This window comes from Danio rerio, chromosome 9 (assembly GCF_049306965.1).
Source record: "Danio rerio strain Tuebingen ecotype United States chromosome 9, GRCz12tu, whole genome shotgun sequence".
Taxonomy (NCBI): Eukaryota; Metazoa; Chordata; class Actinopteri; order Cypriniformes; family Danionidae; genus Danio; species Danio rerio.
In genome coordinates, this window is record NC_133184.1 from 58,807,501 (window position 1) to 58,820,000 (window position 12,500).

General features: G+C 46.2%; 1 long non-coding RNA gene and 1 other non-coding gene across 2 annotated transcripts in view; both read left to right on the forward strand.

Moving 5' to 3' along the window:
* Positions 1-10,008, forward strand: part of LOC141376253 (uncharacterized) — a 13,656-nt gene extending 3,648 nt beyond the window's left edge. The window contains exons 2-5 of the long non-coding RNA XR_012385759.1: positions 2,057-2,138; positions 5,404-5,523; positions 7,593-7,677; positions 9,616-10,008. This is a non-coding gene — a long non-coding RNA (uncharacterized lncRNA). The remainder of the gene's footprint in view (positions 1-2,056; positions 2,139-5,403; positions 5,524-7,592; positions 7,678-9,615) is intronic.
* On the forward strand, positions 7,814-7,894 carry mir128-3 (microRNA mir-128-3). The gene is given in 1 exon segment (NR_161929.1): positions 7,814-7,894. It is a non-coding gene; the product is annotated as a microRNA mir-128-3 (primary transcript).
* Positions 10,009-12,500: the final 2,492 nt, after the last annotated feature.

Sequence of the window (12,500 nt, forward strand, 5' to 3'; positions counted from 1 at the left end):
TGTGTGTGTGTGTGTGTGAGTGAGACAGCGGAGTGTGTGTAACTGTAGAATGGGTGTGTTTGTGACCATGGAGTGTGTGTGTGTGAGACTGTAGAGTGTGTGTGTGTGTAACTGTAGAGTGTGTCTGACACCATGAAGTTTGTGTGTGACCGTGGAATGCGTGTGTGTGCGCGACCGTGAAGTGTGTGTGTGGGTAACTGTAGAGCGTGTCTGATACTGTGGAGTGTGTGTGTGTGACTGTAGAGTGTGTGTGACACCATGGAGTGTATGTGTGTGTGTGAGAGAGATTGTTGAGTGTTTGTGTGTGTGTTTGTGAGACTACGAAGTGTGTGTAACTGTAGAATGTGTGTGTGTTTGTGACCATGGAGTGTGTGTGAGACCGTAGAGTGCGCGCACATGTGTGTGTGTGTGTGTGTGTGTGTGTAACTGTAGAGTGTGTCTGACACCGTGAAGTGTGTGTGTGACCATGGAGAGTGTGTGTGTGTGTGTGTGACCGTAGAGTGTGTGTGTGTGTGAAGTGTGTGAAGTGTGTGTGTGTAACTGTAGAGTGAGTCTGACACCGTGAAGTGTGTGTGTGACTGTGGAGTGTTTGTGTGTGTGTGTGACCGTGGAGTGTGTGTGTGTGTGACCGTATAGTGTGTGTGTGTGTGTGTGTGTGTGTGACCGTAGAGTGTGTGTGTGTGTGTGTGAAGTGTGTGTGTGTAACTGTAGAGTGTGTCTGACACCGTGAAGTGTGTGTGTGACCGTGGAGTGTGTGTGTGTGTGTGTGTGACCGTGGAGTGTGTGTGTGTGTGTGTGTGTGTGTGTGTGTGACCGTAGAGTGTGTGTGTGTGTGTGTGAAGTGTGTGTGTGTAACTATAGAGTGTGTCTGACACCGTGAAGTGTGTGACCGTGGAGAGTGTGTGTGTGTGTGTGTGTGTGTGTGACCGTAGAGTGTTTGTGTGTGAAGTGTGTGTGTGTAACTGTAGAGTGAGTCTGACACCGTAAAGTGTGTGTGTGACCGTGGAGTGTGTGTGTAAGTGTGTGACCGTAGAGTGTGTGTGTAAGTGTGTGACCGTAGAGTGTGTGTGTGTGTGTATGTGTGTGACCGTAGAGTGTGTCTGACACCGTGAAGTGTGTGTGTGACCGTGGAATGCGTGTGTGTGTGTGCGCAACTGTGGAATGTGTGCGCAACCGTAGAGTGTGTGTCTGACTCTGTGGAGTTTGTGTGTGTGTGTGTGTGTGTGTGTGAGTGTGTGTTTCACTGTGGAGTGTGTGTGTGTGAGTGTGTGTGTCACTGTGGAGTGTGTGTGTGTGTGTGTGTGTGAGTGTGTGTGTCACTGTGGAGTGTGTGTGTGTGAGTGTGTGTGTCACTGTGGAGTGTGTGTGTGTGTGTGTGTCCGTGGAATGTGTGTGTGTGAGTGTGTGTGTCACTTTGGAGTGTGTGTGTGTGAGTGTGTCACTGTGGAGTGTGTGACCGTGGAATGTGTGTGTGTGAGTGTGTGTGTCACTGTGGAGTGTGTGTGACCGTGGAATGTGTGTGTGTGAGTGTGTGTGTCACTGTGGAGTGTGAGTGTGTGTGTCACTGTGGAGTGTGTGTGTGTGACCGTGGAGAGTGTGTGTGAGTTTCTGTGACACCAGGGAGTGTATGACGGCAGAGTGTGTGGTTAAGACGGTGGATTGTGTGTGTGTGTGTGTGTGATACTGTGGAGTGTGTATGTGTGAGTGTGTGTAAGCGACCGTGGAGTGTGTGTGACACCATAGAGCGTGTGTGTGTGTGTGTGTGTGTGTGTGTGTGTGTGACTTTTGAGTGTGTGTGTGTGTGTGTGTGTGTGTGTGTGACATTGTGGAGTGTGTGTGTGTGACTTTTAAGTGTGTGTGTGTGCGTGTGTGTGTGTGTGACTGTGGAGTGTGTGAGTGTCACCGTGGAGTGTGTGTTTTTATGTGTCTTCAGTAAAGGTCAAAGGTCACTGCAGTGAGAGCCTTTAGCTGTGTGTGTGTGTGTGTGTGTGTGTGTGTGTGTGTGTGTGTGTGTGTGTGTTCAGCTGGTCTTCATTAGTGCTGGTTTTGTCTGCAGGTTTCTGGAGGAGGTGTGTGTACTCCGCTCTGCTGTTCAGTGCAGGATTGTGTCTACGGGCCGCTGCGCCACAGGACAACAGGTAAGAGACACACACATACACATACACACACACACACACACACACACACACACGCGCGCTAATGTGGAGAGGATCATGTGCTTGAACACAGCCGGCCCGCATATATAATCACACCAATCAGACGAACACTGACTGCCTGTACATGACCAGAGCTTCGACTCCAGCCATCTTCATCTTATCAAGGGGGAGTTGTCGAGATCTACCTGAGCTCAAGGCTCCCCTCTCGCCCTGCAAACGGGAGGGAGCCCAGGGCTCAGGGACCTTTTGGGCTCAGGGCTCTCTCCCGGGACAGCATGGCAGACTTGCGTATAATCAATCATCAGCTGAGTGTGAACTCTGGAAAGAGTAGTGGCCGAGTGTACAGATTTACAGCCACAGTAATTAGTATTTCATACAGTTGGTGACATTAGTCTTGTGTGTCAGCAAATTATTCTTGTGTTAAATATTCCTCATTTTTACATTTTTTTCTTGTTTTTGTCTTATTTGTGACACTCGTTACACAGTGAGCACAATGATGTAGGAAATGCAGTGCTGTACACGCTCTTCTGCACACTGCTACTGTAAAATAATCTACTTCATATGGTTATGGAGAGTGTTTAGTGTCTGTCATATCGCTGGAAACAAAAAGAAACAAACATTATTATCAAACATGTCGAATATTTAGAGAGTGTTGCGCTGACTTTGAGGAAGGCCCTCGGGGAACTAGAACAACACACCTGCTGAAGATGTTGGAGTACAGTATTTTAACTATGTTACACCATTAAACGGGATTAGAATGCTTTAGAGAATGTTTTCCTGCCTTTCAAGAGAATCTAAATTAAACAATATCTTGAAATGTTACAGTAATGTTAGAGTAGAATGTTGTAGCAACGTAGAGCTGTGGATGGATTTGCTCTTCAGTGTTTGAACTCTCAGTAGTGAAGATTAAACCACACTGAACTGAGCTGAGCTGAACTGAGCTGAACTGAGCTGAACTGAACTGAACTGAGCTGAGCTGAACTGAGCTGAGCTGAACTGAACTGAACTGAACTGAACTGAACTGAGCTGAACTGAACTGAACTGAACTGAGCTGAGCTGAACTGAGCTGAGCTGAACTGAACTGAGCTGAACTGAGCTGAACTGAACTGAACTGAGCTGAACTGAACTGAGCTGAACTGAACTGAGCTGAGACGAGCTGAACTGAACTAAACTCTGATCACTGAACTACACTGTTTACATTCACTATGATCTTCTATGTGAAGCTGCTCTGACAGTCTACACTGTAACAGCGCTCTACAAATAAAGCTGAACTGAATTCAATTGTTGCCACTAAACAGGTTTAGGATGTTCTAGAGAATGTTTACCTCCTTTAAAAGAACATTCTGTGACTAAACTAAAACTAGCCCTAATAATGTTCTGACAGCGTTACCAGCAAATGTGCTTACAACGTTTTAGAGAACACTTACCTGTCTTTAAGAGAATGTTCGTTGCGACGTTATAATAATGTTAGCGTATAGTGTAGCACGTGTTTAGAAAACATCCCTACTAATAAAGAGAACATGCTGGAAACTTTAAAGAACACTACCCACTAATGATGGTATGAGAATGTTGTTAAATATAATATAATGTTGTTGAACTGTCACCAGTGAATGGTTGGAATGATCTAGAAAATGTTTTTAAGTGAAGTTCTGTTCTGGGAGCTAAACGAAACTCCCGGCTGAAAACAGTAATGCAGCGTTGCTCTGTAATATTCTCAGAACATGGAGAGAACTGAACATGTCTATCCTCATGATAACAGCATATTACTGCCTTCAGTGATGTCCTGAAGAGAAATATTCAAATATAACACGACTGCGGTAACTCCATCGCCTGATCTCACATGAAGACTGTGCTGTAGTGCTCTCCCAGTGCTCAGGGCTCCATCTCAAGCTCTCCCATCACACTCAGAGTCAAGGGCCAAGGAGAAGAGGAAGGGTTCAACAATAGATCTGAGAATGGGCCGAAACTGGAGATTTTAGTGTTCATGATTTTACATTAAGAATTGAAGATATTTAATAGCAATATAGAGAGAGAGAGAGCTGCATTATATAACTCAGCATCAGCTGCATTAGATGGAGTTTTACAGTGGTTAAAGAGATCCTCTTCAGCACAGGACTCTCTGTCTGCACACGGAGCTGAGAGAGAAGCAGGGTGATGAACACCTCCTCCTGTACAGCAGAGCTGATGAGGAGCTGGTGAAACACTGTTCACTGAGGGTGCTTTCACACCTACACTTTTGTTTCGGAACGTATCTCGTTTGCCCAGTTAGCGCGGTTCGATTGGCATATGTGAACAGGGTAATCGCGCTCTGTTCCGCGCCAAAGTAATCGCTCCGAGATCGCTTGAATGAGGTGGTCTCGGCTCGATTGAAACGAACCCTGGAGCGGTTCGATTGCAGTGAGAAAGCGATCCGATCCGAGCGCGGTTATATCACAGTGTTTTATGCATACGTAATAGGCTTACGGCTATATGAAGAGAGAGTTATGAGTATGGCGGGAAGTTTCGCGAGTCTCCGGATGCCCGCAAACGAGTGATGATCTCCCGGTAATCTTGCCTCTCCCTCCTTCAAATAGGCATCGTCGCGCACCCTTCTCACCCCTCCCCACCGCGTCTCTCCTCAGACATGTCGCGCGCGTGCACCCTGTCAATCACCACCAAACCACCACCTCTCCTGACAGCTGAGCGGGACGCTGCAAAATAAATCCTGACACTCTGACCAATGTAAGGAGAGTTTACTCGCACGTGACTTGTTTTAGCTCTTTTGGTCCGTTTAGAAACTTTGCAGTGTGAAAGCGAACCGCTCCAAGAGCAAAGAGCAACAATGTAACAATTGTAATCTCTGTTTCGGAACAACTGAATCGATTCACAGGTGTGAAAGCACCCTGAGTCAGGCTGATGCTGGAGGACTGATCCAACATGCCCACTGATGATGATGATGATGGAGGAGTGTAGACGTGGGGTCAGAGTACAGGACTCTACTGTGATCCTGCTGCTGTATTCTCCAGTTTATCAGGATGCACGTGTGAAACTTTAGTTTTATTTTTAAGCAGGATGCTCAGTGTGATGCAGACGCCTGACCCTGACCCTGACCCTGACCCTGACCCTGACCCTTCAGCTGTCAGACGCTCTTCACCATATCAGAGCTGACGGCAGCAGAGCTCCAGTGTGTAGAGCTGTAGCTGCAGATGCTGACGCAGATATAGACGCTCATGCTGACGCTCGTGTGTGTGTGTGTGTGTGTTCACAGGATGAAGAAGATCATCATAGACTCTGATGATAATGATGATGATGATGAAGAGTCTGGTCACCGCAGTTGAGGAACATCATGATGGAGAAACTGCAGAAACACTCTAAACGCTGCCTAGAGGTGTGTGTGAATTATTACACTCTAACACACACACACACACACACACACACACACACACACACACACACACACACACATATATATATGAGCAGTATCACACTCATAGCGGTGTGATGTGGCTGTATATCAGCACTGGTGGGAGGTGCATTGGCTCTTAGTGTCCCACCAGTGCTGATATACAGCCATACGGCACTGCTACCCGTGTGATACTGCCTTTATACAACAGTTTGACGGCATAATCATGTATATAAAACCAAAAATCAAACACAGAGTGTCTCAAAATCGTTGTGCATGAGGAACTACTTTCTTCCGCCGCTCATTCACCATCATCACAGCAGAGTTAGCGTCTGACTGATTCTCTAGCGTAATGTCTACAGTGATGACAGAAGAGCTGATGCTGCTCACAGTTCAAGATGATGAGGCTGAACAGCAGGAAATGCCATCAGTCTACAGAGATCTGCCAGTGTTTCCCTGCTGCAGTCGGGAGATCACAATAATGAACCCTGAATGGTCCAGAGCAGAGCAGCACTATGGTGTAATCACAGCCCTGCAGCATACAGAAGACAGATCGGGTCAGAGCCTGACCTATGATGATGTGTTGGAAAGTTACTCTCAGGGAAACACTCTTATCCGCCGGCTGATCATGCAGGCTCTGCTGACATCTAGTGGAGGAACAGTGTAACGTCAGTTTCTTTGCTCAAGTGGTGCTGAATTACTGCTAAATGTAAACCACAGAAATACTGTAATGAACCATCACTGCAGTCTACAGGAAATCATTTATTCTATAATAACATTAAACTAAGCCCAATTTAAAGAGAAGTAAATCAGGCCAGAGCGTGCGCAGCAGTGTGGAGAGCAGAAGCAGCACGTCAACACCAGCTGCGTCTGCAGGGCACCAGATCAATCTGTCTCTGACTATTCTATAGTTACACACACACCTCTCTCTCTCTCTCTCTCTCTCTCTCTCTCTCTCTGTATATATATATATATATATATATATATATATATATATATATATATATATATATATATATACAAATACACTTTTTAAAAACTATTCACGGCAACCGCGGCAACCTCCTATACTGTGTCCTTAACCTGCAAGTCTTGATTTACTAATGATGTAGATGTACAGCACTGTCTGCTCCTCACGCTCTATGAGGAGTGTCCTTCATGTCTGCTGCACTCAGAAGACAATCGCCTGTGACATTATGTCATTTGGTTTTTGATTGTCAGGATGTTGTAGGCCTATAGTTATAATAATATTTATACAATATAGTTATAATGATGATCAAACTAGTGTTACTGTCTCCGCTTCAGTAATGTCCAGCAGCAGAGTAACAGCTCGGGCAAAGGATGAGACGGACAGAAGTCATCAATGCCTGCTCTTCCTTTACTTATTTCCGTGTTGTCAGGTTCACAGAGCAAACAGCTCCCGGTGGAATAACTCGAGTGAACATAAAACAGCTGAATAAAGCGTTCCTCCTCTGATCACAGCACACAGCGAGCTCACATCATCCAGCATGCGTGTTGAACTACACTACCCACAATACACTTCGCTATGGACTACAACTCCCGTGTATAGCAGTCTTAGAGCAGCCTCTTGTATTCCTCGTCTCCTGCAGCACTCAGACTGAAATGGCTTCACGCTTGGTTTTGTAGTTTGGGCCTGAATAAATGTTTGTTGCAGTTTTTAATAGTTTAAGTTCTTTTGATTGAGCATATATAAGTCAGTGGATATTATTGATGCATTTATTGTGTAAATCTGCTACGTTTTACAGTCATTCACTGTGTTTTGCTCATTGTCCGTGCACTGTCACTGTGAGCAGCGCAGCAATAACAGACCCAGCGCTGACACTATCACAGCACGGCTGCTGCCTCAGTGACGCTCGATGATGTTTTGTGCTTGTGTAACTACTTGTGTGTTTGCATGTGTGTGTGTGTGTGTGTGTGTGTGTGTGTGTGTGTTTGTGTGTTTGTGTGTGTGTGTTTGTGTGTTTGTGTGTGTGTGTGTGTGTGTGTGTGTGTGTGTTTGTGTGTGTGTGTGTGTGTGTGTGTGTGTGTTGCAGGCACAGATGCTGGTGTGTGAACAGATGCTGTGTCTGATGGGTCAGCGCAGTACAGCAGAGCCCAGAGGAGGAGCACAGCACACAGGTAACACACACACACACACACACACACACACTCTCTCTCCTCTGCAGTGTCGTCTCCTCGTCCTTCATCTGTGGAGATCCAGATGAGTTCCTGACGTTCCTCTGGCTGGTGTGTGTGTGTGTGTGTGTGTGTGTCGGAGCGGCTGAATGTGGGGCCGTGGCGCTGTCTGAGACGCTCTACTATTCTCACAGTGAACCGGTCTCTTTTCCAGCCGCTCACACTCGACCAGAAGACCAGCGGAGCAGCACACACACAACACACGTTCACACACACACACACACACACACACACACACACACACACACACACACACACACACACACACACACACAAACACACACTGCTGTACATCCCATAATACTGCCAGTTAATGTTTGCAGGTCGGATGTGTGTGTTAAAGCTGCTGTCAGTAAATACTGGAGACACCATGAAGTTTTACAGTGTAAAGCAACTGTGTGTGTGTGTGTGTGTGTGTGTGTGTGTGTGTGTGTGTGTGTGTGTGTGTGTGTGTGTGTGTGTGTGTGTGTGTGTGTGTGTGTGTGTGTATGTGTGTGTGTGAGTTAAACAGGTCAGCTCTCTCAGGGGATCTGGGCTTTAGTAGGCCACGTTCAGATGATTTATAAGGCAGAGCTGCAGCTGGTCTTAATATAACACACACACACACACACACACACAGTCTATCTGAAGTCTGTGTGTGTAATATACACTCACCGGCCACTTTATTAGGTACACCTGTTTAACTGCACGCTAACACAAATGTCTGATCAGCCAATCACACGGCAGCAGCTCACTGCATTTCAGCATGTAGACATGATCAAGAGGATCTGCTGCAGGTCAGAGCGAGCATCAGAATGGGGAAGACAAGACCTTGAGGCGGATGGGCTACAGCAGCAGAAGAGCACACCGGGTGCCGCTCCTGTCAGCTAAGAACAGGAAACTGAGGCTACAATTCACACAGACTCACCAAAACTGGACAATAGAAGATTGGAGAAACGTTGCTGCTCTGATGAGTCTCCATTTCTGCTGACACATTCAGATGCTCGGCTCAACAGCATGAAAGCATGGATCATCCTGCCTTGTATCAGCGGTTCAGGCTGGTGGTGGTGGTGTAATGGTGTGGGGGAGATTTTCTTTGGGTCCATTAGTACCAATTGAGCATCAACGCCACAGCCTACCTGAGTATTGCTGCTGACCATGTCCATCCCTTTATGAGCACAGTGTCTCCATCTTCTGATGGCTACTTCCAGCAGGATAACGCAGCATGTCATAAAGCTCAATCATCTCAGACTGCTGAACATGACGATGAGTTCACTGTACTCAAATGGCCTCCACAGTCACCAGAGCTCAATCCAATAGAGCAGCTTTGGGATGTGGTGGAACGGGAGATTGGCATCATGGATGTGCAGCCGACAAATCTGCAGCAACTGTGTGATGCTATCATGACAATATGGAGCAAAACCTCTGAGGAATATTTCCAGCAGCTTGTTGAATCTCTGACATGGAGGATTCAGGCAGTTCTTCAGGTGAAAGTGGGCCGACTCGGTACTAGTAAGGTGTACCTAATAAAGTGGCCGATGAGTGTACTTCACTAAACTGGCCATAGCGTATGAGTGTGTGTGTGTGTGTGTGTGTGTGTGTGTGTGTGTGTGTGTGTGTGTGTGTGTGTGAATGAGTGTGTATAGGTGTTTCCTATTACTGGGTTGCAGCTGGAAGGGCATCGACTGTGTAAAACATATGCTGGAATAGTTGGCGGTTCATTCCACTGTAGCGACCCCTGATTCTGAGTATTGATGATCAGCTGCTGTATATTAGAGTTATTTGATTATCTTCACAGTGTTATGTTGATGTATGATCTGGATCTGTGTTACTCTAATCTGTGGCTTCTCTCTTACTCTGTGTGTGTGTGTGTGTTTGTGTGTATGTCTCTGACTTCTGCAGCTCGCACTGGAGCCACACGGGGGCGCTGTGAGTCCTCAGACTGACCCGAGAATAACAGCAGACGGGCTTTACCATCAGTGGTGGACTTTGAGTTGTTATTGAGATTTGTTCACATGCACCTTTAGTCCACACACACACTCACACACACACACACACACACACACACACACACACACACACACACACACACACAGAGCTGTACTGATGTTTGTACTGCACAGACGGTATATTCTCTCCTCTGTTGGGTGTGTGTGTGTGTGTGTGTGTGTGTGTTCAGGTGTAAGTGGTTTCTTTGTTTATGCTTCATTATTATAATCATATTCTTATGAGAGACAGTAAAGCATTGCAGGAGTTTGCACATTCACACTCTAATAAAATAAATCATCAATATTATATCTGTGTGTGTCGAGTCCAGTGTGTTTCAGCCAGTGAACAATAATGAGTCACGCCTCAGTCACTTCTGTTATTATAGAGATGTGTGTGTGATATACAAATGTGTGTGATATAGAGATGTGTGTGTGTGTGTGTATTATACAGATGCGTGTGTGATATAGAGATGTAGAAGATGTCGTCAGTCACGCTGTGTCCAGTGAAGCTCTGAGCTGGATTATTAGTGTGCATCTCCACATCTGTAGATTATCAGCATTATTACACACTCTGGAATACTGGATTCTGATTGGCCAATCACAATTATTCAAGGTTTGATATTCCAGGATAACAACTGATTAAACTTAGAACAGACTGATCTGGGTACAGCCGATCAATATTGACTATATTCATGTATGATAAAGGACATAACGTGCAGGAATGAGCAATCACACACACACACACACACACACGAGGCCCGGCTCTGTCATGGTCTGGGGTTGTGTCGGTGCTCTTGGTGAAGGTGACCTGCTCTTCTGTGATGCTCCATTAATGCTGAACAGCACAGAGAGATTCTGGAGCTCAATATGCTGCCTTCTGCTCCAGAGACGCCCATGCAGAGTCCAACAAGACAATGCAGAACCACATTCAGCTCACATTACAGAGTCCTGCTGCTGAGGAGGAGGAGACAGACGCTGGACTGGCCTGCCTGCAGTCCCGACCTGTCTCCAATAGAGGATGTGTGGAGCATTATGAAGCACAGAATATGACAGGGAAGAGCCCGTACTGTTGCCCACCTGAACACTTGATTGCAGGAGGAATGGGACAGAACCACAGCTGAAACTCTCCAGCACTTGAATCAAACAGCCCCTTAAAGTCACGTCTCGTCTTCAGTTTCAGGCTCAGGTGGGCTCTGCACTCACACTACAAGCGTACCGTGCCTGAGCTCAAGTGAACTCTGGCACACCTCTTCCAACCGGGCCAAGGCGTGCCTGAGCCTGATTCAGCGCACTCACACCTCTCAAACGATCCGGGAAACGGGCCTGGGCAGGGTTCGGATAGCACAGTGTGAGTACGCCCTAAGTTACAGAGTGCTGAATGCTTTACTGGCACTACTTTATTTGAGACGTGTTGCAAGAAGCAACACTGAAATACGTGTTTATTTAACAAAAAACAATAGATATCATGAGGAGCACATTAATAATGTCTGTTCTGTCTGCAGTGAGATCAGTCAAAGTGTATTCAGCATTCACGACTTTCTCTTTTACTTGAGTTTTCTATTCTGTCCAAGCCTTTTCTGCTTCAGGGTTGTACATTTCAGTGTTGTATTCTGTGTTTTATTATCATTATTATTCAGATTTCTTAACAAAAGCTATTTATTTTAGTTAAGTGTGTTAGTTTCAGGTTTGCTCATTGTATATATATTTGCTTCAGTTACGCTTATTATTCATCTAACCAATAGAGGAAGAAGCAACCTGCATCACACATGACGCCACACGGGTTCAAAATCAGAGCGGTGGCAATAGCAGACACGTGGTGTTGTGTGGTGGGATGCCAAAATGAAAGTCCACCAATAGAGAAGGTAACTTTTCCCGTACAGCACACTGCTGTAATGCCAAGCGCAGGCGTCTCTGCTAACAGCCATCAGAAGAGCTGAATGGAGTGAGGAGCTGATGAGTAACGCTGGACTCTGCAGAGCTCATGGTAGATCAGGTCAGCTCCCGCTCTGCTGAATCACACACATCACTGCTCTCTGCCTGCACTGAGGATTTCAGCAGACACAGGTAAACATGCTGAATTCAACTGCAGAATGACAGGTGAGAGTGTGAGTTATTAAGGTGAAGCTGGGTTATATTCACACATTCACTCAGCGTCAGCTCGTGACACACTGCCTATACTGTTGACCACGGCACTTTGAGTATCGGCTCTGAAATAACCTGCGAGTGTGACTGAACACAACATGAACACTGATTATTGGACTGAACAGTGCTGTACTGATCCTCATCGGCTGATACTGTGATTTGGCTATTCAGAGTTTGTGAATAATACTGTTCTGACATTATATTCTTCAGGAGAAAGTCTGAATATAAACCCAGCTTTACCTGTCTGTGTGTCCACACACCCTGCTGTACAGCTGCAGTTCCCTGTCAGAGTGCAGCAGTTCTGCCGGTGATGATGACCCGGGCCTTGTACAGCTCCGTCTGCTCTCCTCATCTTTGTCTAGGCAGATCCTCGTGTTGAGCTCTACAGTGTTGAATCTGCTCATCATGGATCATTATGTCCTGCACATGACCACACACACAACACTGCAGGCATCCAGAGACTTGCAGACCTTTACCTTCTCTCCTGTAAAGCTTGTGGAGTGTCAGTGAGATGGTTGTGTGTTTGGGGCTGGATGCTCGGCCTTTTCCATCTCCAATATCCATTGGGACGGTGCTATTGCAGATGGAGCTGTCAGACGAACGTTGCTCACTTTAATATTGCCTGTGCTTATCACTGGGGGACGAGCTGTTATAATA